The 25,842-nt window shown below is 44.1% G+C and overlaps 1 protein-coding gene across 1 annotated transcript in view; it reads right to left on the bottom strand.

Moving 5' to 3' along the window:
* The window catches only part of LOC126355132 (carbonic anhydrase-related protein 10), a 2,094,013-nt gene that overhangs the window by 1,315,595 nt on the left and 752,576 nt on the right, over nucleotides 1-25,842 (bottom strand). The window lies entirely within an intron of this gene.

Below are 25,842 nucleotides of genomic sequence, written 5' to 3'. Positions count from 1 at the left end.
AGCACAACATTGTATGGAAGTGAGTCAATAAAATATGGAAAGAAACAATGAAAGCGTTGGATATGTGGTGTTATAAAGGGATGCTGAAAATCGGGTTGCTTGTTAAGAAATGAGGATGTACTCCACAGAACCACCGTGGAGAGGTAAATGAGGATACTGTTTTCAAGAAGAAGGAACAGTGCGATAAGATAGGTGTTATGACGTCTAAGAGTAACTTCCGTGAAAATTGACAATCATGTAGAGGGTAAAAATTGTAGGGGAACACAGAGATTTGGATATGTTCAACATGTAATTGAGTAAGCTGGGTGCGAACGCCATTCCGATACGAGGAGTTTGCCACAGGACAAAAATTCGTGGCAGGCCGTATCAAACGATTCCCCTCCTAGCAGCATAATGCGCAGTAACTAACTGATTTCACTGCACATCACTAAGCTGAGTAGAGCAACGAGCCATCACTGCTACACAAAGCAGTACTTCCTTACATTAGATGGCGCAACCGAAAAAAAAGACTGTCAGGACAGAAGCATCCCCAAATAAGTATGGAGGCCCCAAAGTCCCGACGTCACACACAACCAGCGACCGTTACAAGTGATAATGAAAGCGTTCGATATGTGGTGTTATAAACAGATGTTGAAAATTCCAAATTTCACTAGCAACCGAACGCCAAACCTCCCGAAGCGAACAAAGAGCAATTTCGCACGCCATGGTCGCTAAACTGGTGGACAATGTCCAACTAACAAGTACTAACAGTCTCAGTAACCCTGCACACAGTTTGCATACGAAACAAGTATCTCTGTCCTAATCCACAACCATGACATTATTGAAACACACACAAGGCTGCCAAAATAAATTTTCTATTGTGTGATACATGATTGACTAGAACGAACAGATACATACACATTAAATCCGTTGTTAACCCATGCAGGTGTCGAGATGCCGGGGTCTACCACACCTCACAATCCTGTATCTATTGTGTTATCCTTAATTAGCGTTTCTTCGTAATGACGCCCCGAGTTCGAGTCTTAGTCCGGCACACAATTTTAATCTGGCAGGATGTTTCATGTCAGCGCACACTCCGCTGTAGAGTGAAAATTTCATGCTGCAAACATCTCCCAGACTGTGGTTAAGCCATGTCTCTGCAGTTTACCAGGCGTGCAAGTCTTGCAAACATAAAGGAGAGCCTCTGTCAAGTTTTAAAGGCAGCAGGTGGGTACTTCCGGAAATGAATCTGTGAAGACGGGTCGTGACTGGCGCTTGGGTAGCCGGCCGCGGTGGTCGAACGGTTCTAGGCGCTTCAGTCCGGAACCGCGCGGCTGCTACGGTCGCACGTTCGAGTCCTGCCTCGGGCATGGATGTGTGTTATGTCCTTATGTTAGTTAGGTTTAAGTAGTTCTAAGTTTAGGGGACTGGTGGCCTCATATGTTAAGTCCCATTGTACATAGAGCCATTTGAACCTTTTCGTGCTTGGGTAGCTCAGTCGTTACAGCCTGACCCACGAAAGGCCTATCTCCCGAGTTCGAGCCTCGCTCCAGCCCACAGTTTTAATTTGCCAGGAAGTTTCATAATCACGTTGTTATTCACAAAGGTTTTGAGATGGCGGTTTCCGCCAGACCGAGTAACTCACGACCAACACTTTGTGCTCAGATAGCTAGAAAAAATTATGCCTTGTCGATCATGGTCATGAAGTGACCATGTGTCGGGAGTCAATCTTTCCGCTGTGGTATCTACAATCTTGCCCCTCCTAGCCTCTACTCTCAGTACAGTGCAAGCTCTGATGACATTCCCCTCACGTGACTAGAATTATCCCATTTCCACAGCTACACGAGAACTCTGTCTCCGGCTATGCAGCCATTAGTAGCTCAGTGGCTCACGTGTTAGTCGGTAAGTGAAAGTAACTACGCCATAACAGAGTACGAAGAGCAAATAGGAAAGAACCAAAGATTTGTTTAGGTAGCTAGAAAACTTTAGTGAGGTATTCTTCCTGCAGTGGTAGAGGCAGTAAGAGAGGCGCTGTGCATCACGGTGAGGTGACACTTAAAATTACGAAGGCGTACGTTCTTAGAATACTTAATAGACATTGGAAGGAGGAAATATTGGTTAACTATCTGACGAAAAGTCCGTTCAGAGAGATTCTATCCCTTTCGGAGGCTTTTAAACAACTGTTCTATCAGAGCTCCGTTCATGACTGTGACAGGAAAGGGAGAAGCGAAGGTGGTACAAAAATTACCCTCCTCCACAACCTATACGGCGATTTACAGAATGCAAACATAGGTACACATACAGCCTTACGGACAAAGACAAATCTGTTTATCGAGTGGTTTCAAATGCCGGATGATGCTCACAGAGTGACGAAGAGTATAGCGACACCTCTAATTGCAACTTCTAAATACTTGTCATCAAAAATCGGCCATAAACTGAATTTTGCTGTGCATGTGAAAGTGCATATCACGTTACTAATATCTGACAACTTGTTGTTGCTTTGTGGCATCATGGCAAATAAACAAAGGGTAGTCCCATTTGAAGATGTGTCCTGTAAGACGTCCGAAGGTTGAAACTAGATGCGAAGTACGGCACGAGCGTATATAACTGTATATCATATGTGAGCAGTCTGTTGCAGACACGTGGGTGGTTAAAATGGCAGCAGGTCTTGAGTTAACCGACTTTGGACATGGATAATTAAGGGTGCGAAACAAATGGGTCATGGCATAACAGGGAGGACACAAGAATTCGGTTTCGTTGTCAATAGCGTATACAGCTGATATTCAGTAATGCAATTATCCCATAAACCATCAGTAAGGTCGACCACAGGTGTCTGACGAATGGACCTGACGTCGTCCACTCGGAATCCAGGGTTAACTGTGAATCAAATGTTCGTTCGTTTCCTCAGGACAAAAAGGTAACAACTGCATTGCACAGGCAACAGCAACAGAGCAAATCTTGGGCATCAACCGCACGTCCTCTTCCTAGCCATGTCTTCTGCCCCCTCGTGTGCTCTCAAACCAGCAAGTCGCAATGTATTACATTTATTTAACCTGGGGGCACTGGTTACATAATTATACTAATAGCCTCGTCACTAGCACAAAGTTATCAGTGCTGGAAGATGGGGAAACGCACGAAACCTACACCTGTCTTAATATGCACTCTAAAATAAAAACAGGAAAGAAACGCACCACGAAGGAATTACCGAATGGGACGGAAATCAATAGATGTGATGAACATGTTCAGATGAACAGTTGATTAAGATTGCAGAAAAATTGGAAGATTTATTGAGGAGAAAAAGCTTCACAAATCGAGATATCCTACTGATATTTAAGCCCATAATGGCTTGCCATGAAGGGCAACAGAACGGGGCGACCAACCGTTGTGTCAATTACGCGTTGGCCCACCTATGGCCTATATGCAAGCAGTTATTCGGCTTTGCAATGATTAGTAGAGTTGTTTTGTGTCCTCCTGAAGGATATCGTAGCAAATTTCTTCCAATTGGCATCATAGATCGTCAGAATCCACAGTTGGTTGGAGGGCCCTGCGCATAATGCTCCAAATGTTCGCATCTGGGAAGAGATCGGTCGACATTGCTGGCAAAGGTAGGGTTTGGCAAGAACGAAGGTAAGCAGTAGAATAGCTCGCCCTGTGCGAGTGGACATTATGCTACTGAAGTTTAAGCCCGTAATGGCTTGCCATGAAGGGCAACAAAATGGGTTGACCTACCGCTGTGTTGTGAGGGTGCCTCAGATGACAGGCAAAAGGAACACGCTATTGAAAGAAGTTGAACCCTGGCCCATCACTTATCATGGCGACCGACAGGTTGACATCCCATCGCTCCTCGGGCGTCTCTATACACGTTTTCGGGCCTGAATTGCATTGGATGCAGTAGAACTGTCTTCAATGAGAGTAGCACTGCCAACAGCGCCCCGATGACCAGCGAAAATGGAGGCACCCTGGATAGTGGTTGGATGCTAACCTGAGTGCCATCGCCATTCAGCCTGACAACCAGAACTGATGGACAGTGATGCCATTTCTTTTCATAAGACGATTTCTTTGGATGCCATCAGCTGTACCCTTACTGCACACGGGTAGGTGGACGATATCGTACTTCCCGTTTAGTCGCCATTCATGGCAAACCATACTGGGCTTAAATTTCAGCAAGACAATGCCCGCCCGGATATGGCTAGAGTTTCTACTGCTTATCTTCCTGCTTGCAAGACACTATCTTGGCCAGCAAAGTCGAAGGATCTCTTCCCAACCGAGAATTTTTGAGCATTATGAGCTGAGCCCTCCAACACGCTCGGGATTTTGGCGATATAATGCGTCATCTGGTCACAATTTGGTTCGATATCCCTCAAGACGACATCCAGCAACTTTTCCAAACAATTCGAAGCAGAATAACAGCTTGCATAAGGGCCATAGGTGAACCAACGTGTCATATACTTGCTCTATTTGTGAATCTCTTTCTCTTGAAGAAATCATATAATTTTTCTGAAATTGTAACATTTCTTTTTCTGTACATGTACACCAATTAGCGACTACCGTCCCAGAAGGATAATTCCTTCGGTGTGGTTCGTTATCTTTTTTTCTCCCCCCTACAGTATACATAAACAATATCCGTCTGAATGCCTCAAATAGTCGTAGCCAACACTACCAGCGAGATCGATTTGCTGAGGTCAAACTGAATTAGAGGACACGTCCAGCTTTTAAACTCATAGCCACAGTTCGAATGTCATTTTCAACGTCGCACGATTGCCCAGCTGTTGGCGTGTCATGAGCGACCACGCAAACGGAACAGTGGGGTCACAGTTACAGGTTATGGACGGAGTTCCAGCAGCTCCCCATTTTACTACCACCTAGGGTTCGCTCTTTATGAACCGTAAAACTAGCGTCCGCATGCACTACTATTTGCCTATGAATGCTGCCGTGCTCACTCCCAGTTAAATCGTCCGTACGTTTGTACTTACGTGGGCTCGTTCGTGAGTGTGAGTGTCTGTGTATGTGTATGTCGCAGCCGAGTTACTGCAGTGTAATGGCTAGCGACAATAGAAAATGTTCGTCCTTGTCTGTCATTGAAACGAATATGAAACGCAATTTTAAGTGTACTAAAGAAGACGTTAAATGAGAACGACCTTTCAAATACGTTCTGAATATAGCTTCCGCCTCACTAAAGTGTTTCAGCTAGCGATAGTAAAAACTTTTCGTACCTATCTGTTGTTTTTACTAGTATACTAGGTGTTAAGAATACTAAGGCAGTTGTTACTAGAGAATGGTGCTTAGTATATGTACAGAATCACGTCTAATGTACCACAGTAAAATATTTTGCTTCTTATTCTTAATGTAGGTCTCTCTTACACGGTATAAAGCTGTATCATATATGAGGGTGATTCAAAGGAAATAGTAAAATTGCAAGAAATCTCCTAAAAGTTGTACTATCGATTTCGCAGCTTGACTTACGTATCATTGTGTTTAGAAAAATTACCAATAATTTGCCTAACAGAAAAGGAAGCTCCGACAGTGCAAAGATAGTGGCTCTATTGTCGGCTTGCATCGCGTCGGAGTTGTGATCAGTGATGTAATTTTTGAGTACAGAAGCTGTTAAACCTCTGGAAACGCATCGAAGACTCTACAGGTACATCCAGTACGTGGTTTCGTGTGTGTTCCTGTAACGAATGTATGAGCTCTGTAGAAAGGTTAAAAGAGGAATAACTTTTCTAGAATATGTTATGCACCTGGGCCAGGCACACCGCGTAGCAACGAATTAAAACAGGAACACAATAGAGGAGCTTATGAATTATAACCGGTACATTACTGTAAAAGAAAAAGCCTCGTCGTCATAATATTTATACGTGAACAAGAAAATTGAAGTGCCGATTTTTAATATTAATCATACAAGGAGGCCAATGAAACTTACATAATCCGAAAGACACTAGGTCATAGTTGTGTACAAAGACAAAATCATCTGTGTACGCAGTCTTTACGAGTGGTAAAAGGATGTTTCTATATTATTAACTCTTATGATATCTTTTCTATCACACATTAAAATCTCCAATATGTGGACGTCGACAATTGTATTGTTGCCAACCTCTGTCCTGCGTACCGATCAGGTGCTATGATAGAAATGACACACGGAAATAACAACGTTTGTGGAATCGAATTCCAGGAACGTTCATGTTTATTTGATTCGTTTGCAGTCACACACACACTTAGCGGGCAGCTACAATGCGACAGTTAGATCGATGATGATGTCAGCAGTGGAAGTCAAAATATCGTTGTAACGAAGTCTGTAAATAGCTTTGTATATGGGCAGCGTTATTTCGCTTACTTTTCGGTAAGAGTAACGTTGTGGTCATTCGCTGCAGTTAAAAAAAATTGGAATAAGTTCCTAATTTTTAATATCTTCAGTTTGATTGACTTCTGACTTCCCTTGTTCTACGGAAACTATGTTTCAATTAGGCTATGACTAGAAAGAGAACGCTAACATGTCTGAGTGAAAGACGCAGAGCTAGACAGAGACAATTTTGGCGTAGAGAAAGGAAAGGTAACGTGAACAATCATTTTAATAATACATGTTTTACTGAACGATAGTAGTATCAACGCGTGAACATCTGAAACTGAGGTACCTATTTTTAAAATAAATTGTACAAGGGGGCCAACGAAACTTACATAATTCGAAACGTACTTTGCCATAGATACACACAAAGAAAAAAATCATTTTTGTACATAGACATTAAGAAGACAGGTAAAATGAGGTACACATTTACACATGAGGAAAGAGAAAAGTTTTCCTCTATCCCTGACATTGCTACCAACTACAACGTCTTACCGATCAGGTACTATGGTACAAATGAGACAAGAGAGTAACAACGTTTCGTGAAATCGCATTCTAGGGACGTTCATGTTTTAATGTTGCTGATAGTTCACTTGCAGTAACACACGCATTACGGACAGCTACATGCAACAACTGAAACTTCGTTGATGTTGTCAACAGAAATTTATTAACGAAGTTGTCGGTGACGACGAACGTTGCTTATTAGTGTCGATTTCTCCCTTACTTTCGTCTAAGCGTAAGCATGTGTTCGTTTGCTGCAAGATATGAAGTGTTTTATTTTCAATTTATTTACATTGAACAGCTATAACTTCCCTTATTATACGGAAACTATATTTGTTTTAGGCTATGCCTCGAAGAGGAACAGTAACGGGCCGGACTGGAAGATGAATGGCTAGAGAGACAATTTTTGGGTAGACAATGTAATAGGAATAATGATAATTTTATTGTTGTCTTGAAAGATACATTCAGATTCACACCGATCGTAATTCCAAATAATTCTGAGAGCTATAACTGCGGTTTGATGAACTTACAGTTCAGATTTTGTAATGCAGAACATTTCGCTTCTGAGATTACTTTACGCAATACAACGGCATTCGTATTGTGTTGGCCGGCCGCGGTGGTCTCGCCGTTTTAGGCGCTCAGTCCGGAACCGCGAGACTGCTACGGTCGCAGGTTCGAATCCTACCTCGGGCATGGATGTGTGTGATGTCCTTAGGTTAGTTAGGTTTACTAAGTTCTAAGTTCTAGGCGACTGATGACCACAGATGTTAAGTCGCATAGTGCTCAGAGCCATTTCAACCATTTTTCGTATTGCGTTGTCATAAGTTAAATTTCCGTTGTGAACACAAAATTTATGTTTCAACGCACTGTATCACGAACTCACTAGAAATAATCATACAATGAAACAGAATTCATAAAATTATTTGAAGAATATTCGTAGCTACAGTGCAGCATTTTCTTTGGGTCGGTTCTGAGGCTAAAATTTCACATTTTTCCATAGCATGTATCACTTTAAGATAGATAACCTTTTATATCACAGTTCAGGTCCACTGTTTCAATTTGTCGAATTTCGACCACAGGCAATACTAGTATGTATTATTTCTCAACGATGTTTGCTGTATCGGTAACCCATATCTTCTGTATTACTTAAGTCAAAATTAATGAGTGACATATCATTCTCAAGGTTTTTTTTACCAATAATGACGGAATATGCGCAAATGTTTTAAAGATTTGCTTTTCTTGAAAAGCTTCACTTTGAAAGCGTTATGGCTTTTCACCGTCATCTGCGTATTCGGTTCTCTTGCCAATATACCTGAGTTGTGGACAGCATTTGAGAACGTACTTTCAGAAGATTTTCAGAAAGAAGAACGCCAACCGAATCCTACAATATCACTCTACTAGAATTGGAGAACGTTTTTAAAATAGCATGGCAAAACTTGCCAACATTTCAACTTCCCGCCTCTGCTGTGATCGACGCTCAACACACAGCAAAAGATTCCCACCTGCTACTTCACAGACAGAAGCAGAGGCACCGGTAAGACATTTGTCTACAAAACTTTGTGTCATCTTTCACGAGATGCAAACAATGTTACTTTTAACAGTTGCATGGATAGTTGTTTCTGCCAATCTCTCATCAGGTGGACACACGTAACATACGATTTTCCAACTACTTGTACCCATGTTGAACACGTTGGTCCCATCGATCCGCAGTCACAACAAGCGTGCACAGTTTCCTCGTGACTCTGACATCATCATTTGGGACGAGATTTCAGTGGTTCTCAAAGACGCGGTAAGTGTTGCCGATCGACTTTCGAGACGCATCATGAACAATAATCTCCCTTATGGAAGTAAATAATTCTGTTGAAGAAGATTTCCATCAAGTATTACCCGTCGTTAGACATGCAAGGAACAGTCATTGTGGAAACTACACTTAAACGACATCCTGAAAGTCTCATGTTGAAATTCGTAAGTTGACTCTAAAAATGAGGGCGAGGTCTTGCTTTCACTGAATAGTTACTTAATTTCGGTCATGGTGATCTAAAAAATGAAACAGACAAACTTCCTCAACACTGATATTGTAGTTGCAATAGTTTTATTACCGCCACATGCAACGCCACAGAAATCAGTAAACAATATGTTTCTCATTCTTATCTAACGGCGACTCTATATCCAAAGCTGATGATTGCACGTACAATTAATGAATAAGTCATTTCCAGATTCTGATTCTTGTCCAACTTGAAGACATAAATAACAATCAGTTATGCCCCATAGAATTCCTGAACTCTTTAACTCCATCCAGTTTACCACCTTACAAATTGCTTTTAAGGAAAAATGCTGTTATTAGGTTAATTAGCTAAACTGATGCCGCTCGGGATTAGCCGAGCGGTCTCAGGCGCTGCAGTCATGGACTGTGGGGCTGGTTCCGGCGGAGGTTCGACTCCTCCCTCCGGCATGGGTGTATGTTTGTCCTTAGAATAATTTAGGTTAAGTTGTGTGTAAGATTTCACACGCATTTGAACATTTGAACTCCTACTTCCCTTTTTGTGTATTGTGTGACTTGAGCAATTTTCCAGTCTTTAGGTAAGGATCTTTCTGTGAGCGAGTGGTTGTATATAATTGCTAAATATGGAGCTACTTTACCAGCATACTGTAAGAGGTGGTATACAATCTGGACCGGAGTCCTTGACTTTATTACGTGACCGTGGGTAGGACCGTGGATATTGGAAAACGGGAGTGTCTTAGAGGGACATTTTGTCGTTTTATTCACGCAGACGTCAATGTTTAAAACCTCCTGATCATGACACAGGATGGTTTTGGTGCCTTGGAACAGTTTCAGATTTCTTCGTATGGTTTTCAACGGTCTTTAGTGGTTGCACCCTGTATACCAGAGAAAAACTGCGGTCGCAATACAATGCAAAGGGGCAGATGACTGTCAGCACTGTGAACTGTCTTTTTCGACCTCGAAAGATGTGGGAATCAACGGCCCAATGGGTGGTTTCATTGACACCTTGTTTGCCTCCGTCTGAGGGCGTCTCTCGTCAGTTCTGAGCGGCAGGATGCCTGAAATGTTTTCCTCCGCCGCCAATAAGGAAACAGCGTGATTTCAGTACTGGGTGTCGCGGTTCTGCCTTCCATCGCAGAGATGTCGAAATATGGGTAAAAGAGGGTGTGACGACATACCCATCAAAAAAATGGTTCAAATGGCTCTGAGCACTATGGGACTTAACATCTGTGGTCATCAGTCCCCTAGAACCTAGAACAACTTAAACCTAACTAACCTAAGGACATCACAAACATCCATGCCCGAGGCAGGATTCGAACCTGCGACCGTAGCAGTCGCGCGGTTTCGGACTGAGCGCCTAGAACCGCTAGACCACCGCGGCCGGCACCTACCCATCTTGTGACACGTCCACAATGGAGCTGGGCAGAACGGTGGTGAAATTTGTTGCCAGTGTTGCACCATTAACCCGCTTTGTACCTCACACGAACTTCTGAAGTGTGGTCTCTTTCAGCATGTGTCGACATCTTGCTTTTTGCAGGACGACCCGCTCTTGCATCATTGCAGAGGACGTTTGCAGGCACCTTTCACCTAAACGTCAAGGGGATACTATAAAGGGGTTTAAATAAAGTGATACATTTCTTGCTCAGTGTATAAAAGTGATTCAATAAGCTCGGATCTCTTCTACTTTTTCTTCCATGCAGTGAAATATAGAACACAAATACTGAACTAAGAAAATTCAAATACCTTCATAGACATTTTGGATTATGACTGTTATAGGTTCCTCGCGTATTTCCAGGTGGATTCTGGGTAACGCCCACAGCAATGTCACAATGGGATAATATCTTTGAGCTTCTAAAGACAGATTTTTTTAAATATAATCCTTGCAAGAGTCCTTACTTGAAGAGCAGTTTACTAGGTGTAAAGATCGATTAGTGTGCCTGACACCGTAAGGTGGTACACGGATTCCTTCCGTGAACCCGACAAAAGCGATTGCTAGACGTTCATTTGAGCTTCGAAGTAACAACTGAAGAACTACTTGCAGGGGACGTTGTACTTCTGGTTACAAAAGTGCACTTCAACAGCTTCGAAAAATGAGTTGGCCATATTGTCTATGTATAAATTATTAATATTCAGTAAATGGGTGGTACATTGTATGTTCATATTCCCAACGTTGTTATGGACTTGGTTGGTGATTCGATACAGGGTAGAATCTTGTGGATTATGTGTCAGCTTGGAGGGATTCTTAGAAACGCAGTATTTCGTAAGACAGAAGATGGCAATACAACACATGTGTTCATACACTGAAGCCAAAGGAAACTGGTGCAGGCAACGCATACAAATACAGAAATATGTAAACAGATAGTATACAGCGCAGCAGCTGGCACCACCTGTGTAAGACAACATGTGTCTGGCACAGTTGTTAGGTCGGTTACTGCTGCTACAATGCCAGGTTATCAAAATTTAAGTAAGTTTGAACGTGGTGCTATAGTAGGCGCACTAGCGACTGCACACAATATCTCCGAGGTAGTGATGCAGAGAGGACTCCCACGTACGACCCTTTTACGATTTTACCGAAAATATCAGGAACAAGGTAAATGCGGCGGGTGTGTCCGAGCGGTTCTAGGCGCTTCAGTCTGGAACGGAGCGACCGCTACGGTCGCAGGTTCGAATCCTGCCTCGGGCATGGTTGTGTGTGATGTCCTAAGGTTAGTTAGGTTTAAGTAGTTCTAAGTTCTAGGGGACTGATGACCCCAGGTGTTAAGTCCCATAGTGCTCAGAGCTATTTGAACAATTTTGCGGCCGAAAGAAGATCCTACAAGAACGGGACCAACGACGACTGAAGAGAATCGTTCAACGTGACAGAAGTGCAATCCTTCTGTAAAATACTGCAGAGTTCAAAGCTGGGCCACCAACAAGTGTCAGCATACGAACTATTCAAAGAAACATAATCGATATGGGCTTTCGAAGCCGAAGGCCCACTCGTATACCATTTACGCCTGCACGACAAAAGGCTTTACGCCTCGCCTGGACCTGTTATCACGGACATACGACTGTTGCTGACTGGAAACATACTGCCTAGTCCGATAAGTCTCGTTTCAAATTGTATCTAGCAGATGGACGTTTATGGATATGGGGACAACCTCACGAATCTATGGACCCTGCATGTCATTAGGGAACGATTCAAGCTGATGGAGACCCTGTAATAGCATGGGGTGTGTGCAGCTGGTGGGATATATGACCCCTGATACGTCTAGATACGACTCTGACAGATGACACGTACGTCAGAATCCTGCCTGATCACCTGCATCCATTCGTGTTTATTGTGTTTCCGACGGACTTGAGTAAATCCAGCAGGACAATGCGACACCCAAAATGTCCAGAACTGCTACAGAGTGGCTCCAGGTACGTTTTTCTTTCATTACTTTCGCTGGCCACCAAATTCCCCAGACATAAACATTATTGAGCATGTATGGGATACCTTGCAACGTGCTGTTCAGAAGAGATCTCCACCTCTCGTACTCTTCCGGATTTATGGACATCCCCGCTGGATTCGTGGAGACAATTCACTCCAGCACTAGTTGAGACTTTATTTCAGTCCATGCCACGTCGTGTTGCGGCACTTCTGCGTGCTCGCTGGGACTCTACACGATATTACGCAGGTGTACCAGTTGCTTTGGCTCTTTAGTGTGCTAGTTACAGTACTTTAACATACAACGAATCTATGTCGCTCTGATAAGTGGTACGTTAACATGGACAATTACCATCAAGCTGTGAAGTTACATTTCTTATGGAACTGACAGGCGTAATGAAAATTGAGTAACTGACAGTGAAAGTCGCCTCGAAAAACTAGAAACGTTAGAAACTTGAATCAGAGAAGCTACTAGCATCTGATTTGATGGCTCTGAGCACTATGGGACTTAACATCTGAGGTCATCAGTTCCCCATAACTCAGAACTACTTAAACCTAACTAAGCTAAGGACATCACACACATCCATGTCCAAGGCATGGTTCGAACCTGCGACCGTGGCTGTCCCTCGGTTCCAGACTGAAGCGCCTAGAACCGCTCTGCCTCTCCGGCGGGCTCTGATTTGATGGTAGGCTTCTTATAGTTATCCATGACTGTTTCCAACTCCCATAAAAGCCAGACGTCGTAAAGAATCTAAGGCATAGAAACAGATGACGTATTCTCAGTCGCCTCACAGCGAGCAAATATGTAGTTGCGCCACTTACATGGCCTCCATAGGAAATCACTGTGTCAAGATTTCGGAGAAGCGCTGTTGATGCAGCAGGTAATAGGTTTCTGGCAGAGTGAATCTGGTTGGTGTTTATGTAGCGCCTGGCCTGGAGGTGTTTGTGTTTGGAAAACAACGAAACGCCTAGCAGCGCCGGCGCCGGCGGTTCGTCCCTCCTGACCCCCGAGCAAACATTTGCGTACGGCGGCGGCGCCTTCAGACGGCGCAAAACTCCTCGCGTATTACACGCTTCACAGGACTAACATGATTTTGTTCTCACAGGGCAGACACAGATACCTGCTGGCAGACCACTGGCCTTCCCCCATGTTAGCGCCATGCTTCAAAGTTTACCTGGAAAATGATATATTACTAACGATAACCAATTTATCGAGAAATACAGTAATGCAGATGTTTTCGATTCTAATAAGATACTTGTAGTTGCCAGCCTGATCGTACAGATACCTTACGTTGCATTTCTTTAAAATCTCTGTTGGTTGATCACTACGTACTCTGCTTCCTGTAAAACCATAACGCTACGCTGTGATTTGCCAACTGCATATTTTTGCGTATCATGATCGGAGGAATGATTCCAGAGTGGTGGATCATTGCGTTCCCAGATACACACTTTTTGATTTTTTTTTTACGTATCTAGTGCCTCAGCCATATAGGTGGCACATTATATTTTTAAACAGTCCGTCGTGTTTGCAGTAAACGTTATTAGTTATTACGAAATCGTTTCACTTTTTGCGAATCCGGATTGACCGGCCGGTAAAATATGGAAGGCACAGGTGGTGAATAACAATACAGAGCCGGCCAGAGTGGCCGAGCGGTTCTAGGCGCTTCAGTCTGGAACAGCTGGACCTCACTGTCGCAGGTTCGAATCCTGCCTCGGGCATGGATGTGTGTGATGTCCTTCGGTTAGTTAGGTTTAAGTAGTTCTAAGTTCTAGGGGACTGATGACCCCGAAGCTAAGTCGCATAGTGCTCAGAGCCATTGTGAAGTCGTATCTCCCGAACTATAAGTCGTACAGTGATGTAACTTTGCAGGTACATTCAGTGATACAAGTGAATACTGTCTGCTACATGTGTAGCAAATACAGTTAGTAGTGAAGAAGTAATAAAAGTGAAAAACCTTTTTCCTTTCATCATTTTGTGGGGTTGTCAAGGAGAAAATGTTCGTAAGGATTTGAAATTATGTGTACAGTTTGTAGTAAGTCACTAAGTGCTCTCATTCAGAAGTACTGGATGAATATAGCCTGAACATTAACTTGTCATGGGCTGCATTCCTTTTTCATCCTCACCCAGCCCCTTTGATAGCAGCTCTTTCTTACCCCCGAACAGCGATTATTTCCAGACAATTAATGATATGTGTACCAAGTTTGTTTGTAAACAGTCAAGTAGTTTAGAATGGCTGTAAGCACTATGGGACTTAACATCTGAGGTCATCAGTCCCCTGGACTTAGAACTGCTTAAACCTAACTAACCTAAAGACATTACACAAAATCATGCCAAAGGCAGGATTCGAACCTGCGACCGTAGCTGCAGCGTGGTTACGGACTGAATAGCCTAGAACCGCTCGGCCACAGCGGCCTGCAAGTAATTTAGAAGGACATGTGGAACATACGTACATACATACACACAAACGTCCATGTTTATAATACGTATCGATATCAGTCATTGTAATCGTTTGGACAACGAGCATTAATTGACAACAAATAAGTGAGACGCTGATGTATCTAGACATGGCTTTAACTTGTAGACAAAAATTTAAACTTTGTACCAGTGTTCGTGTTAAATGATTATATAGATTTCAGAGTATCTGTTCGACGTATTTCTTATCACTTAACATGTCACTTCATACTCCACACAGTAATTTAAGAGTTTAGTAATATGAAATTCTAAGTTATATTATGGACTGGCAGTACTGTATTTGGCCTGTCAATAGCAGTCACAAAGTAGTACGTTCAAAAATGGTTCAAATGCCTCTGAGCACTATGGGACCTAACTTCTGGGGTCATCAGTCCTCTAGAACTTAGAACTACTCAAACCAAACGAACCTACGGACATCACACACAACCATGCACGAGGCCGGATTCCTACCTGCGACCATAGCGCTCGTGCTGTTCCAGACTGTAGCTCCTAGAACCGCTCGGCCACTGCGGCCGGCAAGTAGTATGTGTTGTAAGAAACCTGTGAGTAGCCCATCGAGCTTATTTTATTCAAATTAAGATTTATTTTAGCGCTTTCTATCAAATTTCGGTGCTACAATATCAAACGTAGTTGAAGGCAATTAACATTACGCAATTTTTTCATTTTACTTTTATTGTGCCGAGTGACTTTAATGACGGTACTACATGACGGTCAGAGAAAGTGTGTCACTTCACTTCAGTTACGGTTTCCATTCCTGATCTATATGGCGGATCATCAGCTTTGCTCTGCGCGGCGTCATTATGTTCATCTACATATACATCTACATTCATACTAAGCAAGCCACCCAACGGTGTGTGGCGGAGGGCACTTTACGGCCACTGTCATTACCTCCCTTTTCTGTTACAGTCGCGTATGGTTCGCGGGAAGAACGACTGTCTGAAAGCCTCCGTGCGCGCTCGAATCTCTCTAATGTTACATTCGTGATCTCCACGGGAGGTATAAGTAGGGGCAAGCAGTATATTCGATACCTCATCCAGAAACGCACCCTCTCGACGCGTGGCGAGCAAGCTACACCGCGATGCAGAGCGCCTCTCTTGCAGAGTCTGCCACTTGAGTTTGCTAAACATCTCCTTAACGCTATCACGGTTACCAAATAACCCTGTGACGAAACGCGCCGCTCTTCTTTGGATCTTCTCTATCTCCTCCGTCAACCCTATCTGGTACGTATCCCACACTGATGAGCAATACTCAGGTATAGGTCGAACGAGTGTCTTGTAAGCCACCTCCTTTGTTGATGGACTACATTTTCTAAGGACTCTCCCAATGAATCTCAACTTGGAATCCGTCTTACCAACAATTAATTTTATATGATCGTTCCACTTCAAATCGTTCCGCACGCATACTTCCAGAAGTAACTCCTACCAGTGTTTGTTCCGCTATCATATAATCATACAATAAAGGATCCTTCTTTCTATGTATTCGCAATACATTACATTTGTCTATGTTAAGGGTCAGTTGCCACTCCCTACAACAAGTGCCTATCCGCTGCAGATCTTCCTGCATTTCGCTACAATTTTCTAATGCTGCAACTTCTCTGTATACTACAACATCATCCGCGAAAAGCCGCATGGAACTTCCGACACTTTCTACTAGGTCACTTATATATATTGTGAAAAGCAAAGGTCCCATAACACTCGCCTGTGGCATGCCAGAGGTTACTTTAACGTCTGTAGACGTCTCTCCATTGGTAACAACATGCTGTGTTCTGTTTGCTAAAAAATTTTACCTGTCGTATTCGATCCTATGCTTGTGATTTATATACTGCATGTCAGAACTGTTACAAATTTTAAACTGGATCGATATATTTTAAAATTAGGTGTGAATTACATATGGTACTTCTGTTTGAGGTCAGTACAGTGGCGAGGAGACTAGAGTACCTTCAGGAGTGCGCTATGGAAATGTCATAATCCTGTTACTACTTTATGTACACATAAATGACCTAGTGGACAGAGTGAGGTGCAATCTGCTGCTGTCTGCTGGCGATGCTGTGGTATACGGATAGGTGTCGTCTTGAGTGACTGCAGGAGAACACGAGATGATTAACACAATATTTTCTGCCCGCGGTGGTCCTGCTACGTTCGCAGGTTCGAATCCTGCCTCGGCCATGGGTGTGTGTGTGATGTCCTTAGGTTAGTTAGGTTTAAGTAGGTCTAAGTTCTATGGGACTGATGACCACAGCAGTTGAGTTCCATAGTGCTCAGAGCCATTTGAACTATTTTACACAAAATTTCTAGTTTTTGTGATGAATGGCGGCTAACTTTGACTGCAGAGAAATGTAAGCTAATACAGGTTAGAAGCAAAAACAAAGCTCTAAAGTTCTAATACAGCATGGTGCCTGACAAAGCTCTGTCGATTATACACTCCTGGAAATTGAAACAAGAACACCGTGAATTCATTGTCCCAGGAAGGGGAAATTTTATTGACACATTCCTGGGGTCAGATACATCACATGATCACACTGACAGACCCACAGGCACATAGACACAGGCAACAGAGCATGCACAATGTCGGCACTAGTACAGTGTATATCCACCTTTCGCAGCAATCCAGGCTGCTATTCTCCCACGGAGACGATCGTAGCGATGCGGGATGTAGTCCTGTGGAACGGCTTGCCATGCCATTTCCACCTGGTGTCTCAGTTGGACCAGCGTTCGTGCTGGACATGCAGACCGCGTGAGACGACGCTTCATCCAGTCCCAAACATGCTCAATGGGGGACAGATCCGGAGATCTTGCTGGCCAGGGTAGTTGACTTACACCTTCAAGAGCACGTTGGGTGGCACGAGATACATGCGGTCGTGCATTGTCCTGTTGGAACAGCAAGTTCCCTTGCCGGTCTAGGAATGGTAGAACGATGGGATCGATGACGGTTTGGATGTACCGTGCACTGTTCAGTGTCCCCTCGACGATCACCAGAGGTGTACGGCCAGTGTAGGAGATCACTCCACACACCGTGATGCCGGGTGTTGGCCCTGCGTGCCTCGGTAGAATGCAGTCCTGATTGTGGCGCTCACCTGCACGGCACCAAACACGCATACGACCATCATTGGCACCAAGGCAGAAGCGACTCTCATCGCTGAAGACGACACGTCTCCATTCGTCCCTCCATTCACGCCTTTCGCGACACCACTGGAGGCGGGCTGCATGATGTTGGGGCGTGAGCGGAAGACGGCCTAACGGTGTGCGGGACCGTAGCCCAGCTTCATGGAGAAGGTTGCGAATGGTCCTCGCCGATACCCCAGGAGCAACAGTGTCCCTAATTTGCTGGGAAGTGGCGATGCGGTCCCCTACGGCACTGCGTAGGATCCTACGGTCAGTGCATCCGTGCGTCGCTGCGGTCCGGTCCCAGGTCGACGGGCACGTGCACCTTCCGCCGACCACTGGCGACAACATCGATGTACTGTGGAGACCTCACGCCCCACGTGTTGAGCAATTCGGCGGTACGTCCACCCGGCCTCCCGCATGCCCACTATACGCCCTCGCTCAAAGTCCGTCAACTGCACATACGGTTCACGTCCACCCTGTCGCGGCATGCTACCAGTGTTGAAGACTGCGATGGAGCTCCGTATGCCACGGCAAACTGGCTGACACTGACGGCGGCGGTGCACAAATGCTGCGCAGCTAGTGCCATTCGACGGCCAACACCGCGGTTCCTGGTGTGTCCGCTGTGCCGTGCGTGTGATCATTGCTTGTACAGCCCTCTCGCAGTGTCCGGAGCAAGTATGGTGGGTCTGACACACCGGTGTCATTGTGTTCTTTTTTCCATTTCCAGGAGTGTATATGTGATGGTAAAGTTGTATAGCGGTTTCAAATGGAATGGACATGTAAGGAGTTTAGTAGAGAAGGCGAATGGTAGACTTCGTTTTGTTGGGAGAATTTTAGGGAAGTGTGGTTCATTTGTGAAGAAGGATCCATGTAGGACACCAGTGCGACGTATTCCTGAGTACTGCTAGAGTGTTTGTTAGCTGCATCGAGTCGGATGGAAAGGAAGATATCGAAGCAATTCTGAGGTTGTTGCTATAATTTGTTCTGCAAGCGGTGCTGCTACTCAAGACCATAAAAGTGGGTTAAAAGCTGTGAGCTATCTGCGGAAGTTAACCTTGCATTACTGCGCAACTGTTTCACCAGGTATCGAGGCTAGCTTACCAAATTCCCAACCAGACTAACATTAATTATAATGACAAAGTTTATATTTGGAAATTTATTTTAACATTGATCATTGAAATTTCAGCATATTAAACTTGATTCATAATTAAACTGGTGCCTTATTTAGGATTGTGAAAATGTGATATTGCAATCTTACGGAACACATCAAATATGCAGCCAAGATTGGGAGACTGCATACAACACTGCATTCATGAAATAACACATGAACGTTGAAACATATGCAAGAGGAAATTAACCACAACCAACCGATTCAATTTTCACCCAAAGAAGTTACGTTCGTAGCGGAATCCTGTCCGTCATGTAATTACCACACACTGGTATACTAAATTCATACTAACTCTCTGTGAAATCTTCCCGAAAAAATAGCTGAGGGCTACTTTGATGATTACACCACATGCTTCACGTGGTCAACAAAGAGTGTAACTCCACAATAATTCTGATAATTAAAATATATTAGATCGAAAAGCAATTTACAAAAGAATAACCTTGAACTGGTTACTATCGTCGTACTATTAACCTGATGGATCAAAGAACTATACAAGCACGTGGTACTGGTCTCACAAAGTACAGCCCACGTGGGTTGAACATAAAGAAAAGTTGCTATATTGAAAAATATGGTCAAGACGAGACGTTATAATCTCACGCACATTCGTATTTAAGATTGATGATCTTAGTTAGAGTTACTGATCAACACGTGGTTCCACTTTACTCACAAAGTAGTGACAAAGCAACTACCGGAATATATTCTCAACTTCACACTCGAATTACACTGCGTAGAAATTTAAGATAACATTAGATATTTTAGAGATAAACCTGAAATAAAGGTGATTAAATTTTCAGTTAGGCTGAACTTACGAAATCCATTGTCCTACGGACTTAGCAGACACGCACTTAGCCGGAGATCTTACCACTTCAGACGCTCGCCGCGGACAGACTGCCCTGCGCTCCTACCGAGCGTGCTTCCCAGATTCAAACGGAAGTGACCAGAGAGACAGCTTCCTATGCCAAGATGACAAGGGACAGGAACATACTAAGAATGGAAACCTCTCTGCCTCTAGAATGCGTAGCTACCTGTTCCGACGTTGGTCCTACTGTTCTCTAGCCGACACGCTTGTCTGCTACCATCAAGCATGCAACTAGAAATACATTTGCTCATTCGTCCTCTCTCACAGAAGGGAAAGGGGATGACAGTATCTTATCATATACAGTATATAAAAGAAGGCGGATGTATCTTACGTATGAGACTGTGTGACATGAATTACATATAAACTGTGCTTTAAAGTGTAGTAGTGGGACAGATAGTTCTTGTTTATGTGTAAAAGTAACACGTTTCACTGCTCAGCCTCCTCCCAGATAGTCAGAGACACCACAGTAAATTTAGAAGAGGATTTTATGCCGTAAATGACAACAGATTTAAGAAATTAACATCACCGGTACCTTCGAACAGCAAGCAAGTATTACGGAGATGCTTCGGAAACTCAAGTGTTTTTAATTCCAGGACGGAAGGTGACGGTCTTTTCGAGAAACAATATTGACAAAATTTAGAGATTCGTAATTTGAAACTGACTGGGGAACGATTCTACCGCCGCCAAAGTATATTTTGCGTAAGGGCAACGAAGAGAAGAGAAATTAGAGCTTGATAGTGGCGTATAAACAGTCGTTTGCCCCTGACTCCGTTTGCGAATGCAGCAGAGAAGGAAATGAGTAGGAGTGGTACAGGGTACCCTACACAAGCACCGTACAGCGTTTAGCAGGGTATGTATGTGGACTTACATGTAGATGTAGACGAGTACTTAGTCTAATTAAGCTACAGACATTACTGCATTAGTTTTCTAGTAGCCGGCAGAAGTAAGAGTTTAGGCTAACCATATGGCAAGGAGGCTAATCTCACATGAAAGAATTAACATGTCGCTTGTATTGCCGAGAAAGCTTAGTTGGGTATATTTTATTCGAACGAGTGGGAACTTTTCCCTGAATCGCAATTATGATCCCAAACCTACCCGTACTGAGTTTCAAAACAACCATCGTATGTACCATTCAATGCATGTATGTTCGTTAATTTTCTTTTGCGTGTCAGTTCAAGGTTTCTAGCATTCTTTTCTGCGATAAACGGATTGTTTTACATCAACCATTGTAAGATAAGGAGCAACCGGCTACAATAATTTTTCACAGTTAATAGTTGCGCACTGGTGCCGTGTCTAGAAATATTTTAGCATAATTCGTTAAACGGGTGGCCGTCTTTCAGTTCACGACATAATTCCGAAGCGGCGCGCGAGGCTCCCGTCACTTATTCATAAACACGACTGGTCCTCGTTAAAGCGAGTAAATAACTCTGTCGGCATATTTGCCGGCGTTCCAGGCCGCTCCGTATTTACATTGCTCGTCGCGTCTGCACGAACGCTAAGGCCTTCGCGTCAGATATAAACCGGAAACGAAGTGCAAATACACAATCAGAGGTAGCGCTCAGCATTCGGCACCTGAATTTTATGGCACTGAGGAGACACTGCTGTCTTCCACAGTGTCCTTTCTTCTCAGGTAAATGGAACGATTGGAAGTAAATAAGAATAAAGGTCGTGTTCCGCTTACGGTAGTTACACAGCAAGCATTTACAGCTGAACGAGATACAATAATTGTGTTTTCCAAAAACAATTAACGAAAGCGTTTTACGGCATAAACAACTGAATGATATACGAATGTCGCATAACTTATATATGCGTGAATAAAGTTACGGTAATTAGCTGTATCGTTTAGAAAATTTCTGTAGCTGTCATGAATCGCTCAAAAAACTCTCCCATCAGTTTAAACATAATTTGATCAAAAGTATCCGAACACGCCTGTATAATTCGAATTGAACACTTGATGTCTCTAGATCCGGACACGCGAGTATAAAAGGCGGGGATTATTGTGTAGGAATTAATGTCCAGGGAGAAGAAATAAGAACTTTGAGGTTTATTGACGACATTGCAATTTTGTCAGAGACTGGAAAGGACCTCGAAGAGCAGCTGAACGGAATGGACACTGTCTTGAAAGGAGGATATAATATGAACATCAACAACAGCAAAACGAGGATAATGGAATGGATGTGCTAGGTAGCCGCGCCGTCTCAGGCACCTTGCCACGGTTCGCGCGGCTCCTCCCGGCGGAGGTTCGAGTCCTCCCTCTGGGAGAAAGTGGAGAGCGAAGTCACGTCGTTGTCCGAAAGAAAATATACCATCTTCATACATATATAGTTAAGGCTTACCGGCCATTTGACCGCCCGCATCTCGTGGTCGTGCGGTAGCGTTCTCGCTTCCCACGCCCGGGTTCCCGGGTTCGATTCCTGGCGGGGTCAGGGATTTTCTCAGCCTCGTTATGGCTGGGTGTTGTGTGATGTCCTTAGGTTAGTTAGGTTTAAGTAGTTCTAAGTTATAGGGGACTGATGACCATAGATGTTAAGTCCCATGTGCTCAGTGCCATTTGAGCCATTTTTTTTTTTTTTGAGCCATTTGACAATCTTCCTCTAAGCTGATGCACAAACATGCCCGAAGTCTTACGGGAATCTCCATTAAAGGCGCGAGTAATGAGTATAATGGGCAGGGGCACTATGAGTATAGTGCGGGACACTAAGTTGTGAATGTGCGTCTCAGGGAGGTGTGCCAGAGATAAGTCCATCAAGTCGCACTCTCCTCTGTATCCTCGGTGACTCAGCTGCCATGTAAGCAGGACATCCCGGATTCGAGTCACGCTCGGAGCACACATTTTCAACTGTCCCCGTTGACTTACACTCCTGGAAATTGAAATAAGAACACCGTGAATTCATTGTCCCAGGAAGGGGAAACTTTATTGACACATTCCTTGGGTCAGATACATCACATGATCACACTGACAGAACCACAGGCACATAGACACAGGCAACAGAGCATGCACAATGTCGGCACTAGTACAGTGTATATCCACCTTTCGCAGCAATGCAGGCTGCTATTCTCCCATGGAGACGATCGTAGAGATGCTGGATGTAGTCCTGTGGAACGGCTTGCCATGCCATTTCCACCTGGCCCCTCAGTTGGACCAGCGTTCGTGCTGGACGTGCAGACCGCGTGAGACGACGCTTCATCCAGTCCCAAACATGCTCAATGGGGGACAGATCCGGAGATCTTGCTGGCCAGGGTAGTTGACTTACACCTTCTAGAGCACGTTGGGTGGAAATATTCTAACAGAGGACGAACGAGTGTAGTGTAAGCTGTCTCTTTAGTGGACTTGTTGCATCTTCTAAGTGTCCTGCCAATGAAACGCATCCTTTGGCTCGCCTTCCCGACAATATTATCTATGTGGTCCTTCCAACTGAAGTTGTTCGTAATTTTAACACCCAGGTACTTAGTTGAATTGACAGCCTTGAGAATTGTACTATTTATCGAGTAATCGAATTCCAACGGATTTCTTTTGGAGCTCATGTGGATCACCTCACACTTTTCGTTATTTACCGTCAACTGCCACCTGACACACCTTACAGCAATCTTTTCTAAATCGCTTTGCTGCTGATACTGGTCTTCGGATGACCTTACGAGACGGTAAATTACAGCATCATCTGCGAACAATCTAAGAGAACTGCTCAGATTGTCACCCAGGTCATTTATATAGTTCAGGAACAGTAGAGGTCCCAGGACGCTTCCCTGGGGAACACCTGATATCACTTCAGTTTTACTCGATGATTTGCCGTCTATTACTACGAACTGCGACCTTCCTGACAGGAAATCACGAATCCAGTCGCACAACTGAGACGATACCCCATAGCTCCGCAGCTTGATTAGAAGTCGCTTGTGAGGAACGGTGTCAAAAGCTTTCCGGAAAACTAGAAATACGGAATCAACTTGAGATCCCCTGTCGATAGTGGCCATTACTTCGTGCGAATAAAGAGCTAGCTGCGTTGCACAAGAGCGATGTTTTCTGAAGCTATGCTGATTACGTGTCAATAGATCGTTCCCTTCGAGGTGATTCATAATGTTTGAATACAGTATATGCTCCAAAACCCTACTGCAAACCGACGTCAATGATATAGGTCTGTAGTTAAATGGATTACTCCTACTACCCTTCTTGAACACTGGTGCGACCTGCGCAATTTTCCAATCTGTAGGTACAGATCTATCGGTGAGCGAGCGGTTGTATATGAGTGCTAAGTAGGGAGCTATAGTATCAGCGTAATCTGAAAGGAACCTAATCGGTATACAATCTGGACCTGAAGACTTGCCCGTATCAAGCGATTTGAGTTGCTTCGCAACCCCTAAGGTATCTACTTCTAAGAAACTCATGCTAGCAGATGTTCGCTCTCCACTTTCTCGCGAGACGTTGACGAGGGCTTGACCTCGACCATCCTATGGACAGACGAAGCTCGTTTTTCTCTGACGGGTCATGTGAACACACAGAATCGCCGACTGTGGGGATCTTCACCTACAGTCACTGAGCATGAAGTTCCATTAGATGGTGAACGTGTAACCGTATGATGTAACTTCACGCCTGCGTGCGTCATTAGCCCATTATTTATTTTTTTTTTAACGTGTTGGCACTCAAGGACCAAAGACGTGCAATGTGACGCACTGAACTCAACAGTTTTGACGCAAGGTGGTGCCACATCGACATAGCGCGTGGAGTTCACAAGCGTCACAGCAACACATTTGGAAACGATCGAATTATCGGCTGGTCGTTCCCAAATGCTTAGTCAGCACAACCACCTGATCTCACTCCTTGTGACTTCTAGTTGTGGGGCTACCTGAAGGACAGAGTTTACCAGGGTAATATCACAGATGTGCTGAGCTGAAGCGCAGCATTTAAAGAGAGCTAGTCAGCATACCTACGGACACGCTTCGTCCTGCTGTGCAGAATGCAATACTGCGCTTTCAAACGCTTCCAGACACTAATGGGCACCATATTAAGTCGCTTTTGTAGCAGTAATGGTATCAGTGTGTAATGGCATGAAGTAGCGTAGCAGCACAATGAAAGTGTTTCAACTCAACTGATTCTGCATTATGTCTCTTCCCCATGGCCTTGAAATTAATACTACCAAGTTTGGTCCTTGTATGGTAATTAGTTTCCGTGTTATAACAGGTTAAATAGGGAAAGCACAATTATGACCTCGGAGCACGTTACGCATACAGAAATGTGTAATCTTAAGTGTACAGTGTGAGCAGGGATCACATTTCAGGTAAAAAAAGTTATATATGTACCATTCTTTGCAAAAAAAAAGGAAAAAAAGTCAGCACATTATAACCACGGCTACGAATAGCGCGTTGACTATCAGTTCATCATGACACTGCGATATGATATATATGGGGCGACCAAAATATTTCTGTTCGGAGGTCGTACAGTCCAAAATCGGCAAACCAGCCAGGCAAAATCGCAGTGAGCGCTGTTGCAACAATCTCACCAACGTACCAGGCTGAAGATACGCCTTTGGTAAAATGCTGTGTCCTGCTACGTGAGGAATCCCGTAATACTGCCTGCTGCATATCATCCTCCTAGAGTACTCGTTGACCCATTTAACGCCTTTTTGAAGGGTGGGTGCTCGACAGTTTACCACTTGCGTTGGCGTAACTTCTGCGTCACGATATTTGCGACATGGGGACGCGCGTTCTCATAATGCAGCAGCATTACTTGTCGCGCACCATTACACAACGGTGGTTTTCGACTGACGTGCTGCCCCATAGGACATTATTCATTCTGCAATGGATGTCTATCGGTGTTTGTTCTTCGGTAACAAAAAGGAAAGAATAAAAGCGTGTTGGTCCAGCTTGGATGCAATCGTAATAATATACACTCCTGGAAATGGAAAAAAGAACACATTGACACCTGTGTGTCAGACCAACCATACTTGCTCCGGACACTGCGAGAGGGCTGTACAAGCAATGATCACACGCACGGCACAGCGGACACACCAGGAACCGC

Source organism: Schistocerca gregaria, chromosome 3 (genome assembly GCF_023897955.1).
Source record: "Schistocerca gregaria isolate iqSchGreg1 chromosome 3, iqSchGreg1.2, whole genome shotgun sequence".
NCBI classification, from domain to species: domain Eukaryota; kingdom Metazoa; phylum Arthropoda; class Insecta; order Orthoptera; family Acrididae; genus Schistocerca; species Schistocerca gregaria.
This window is presented reverse-complemented; position numbering and strand designations above follow the sequence as displayed.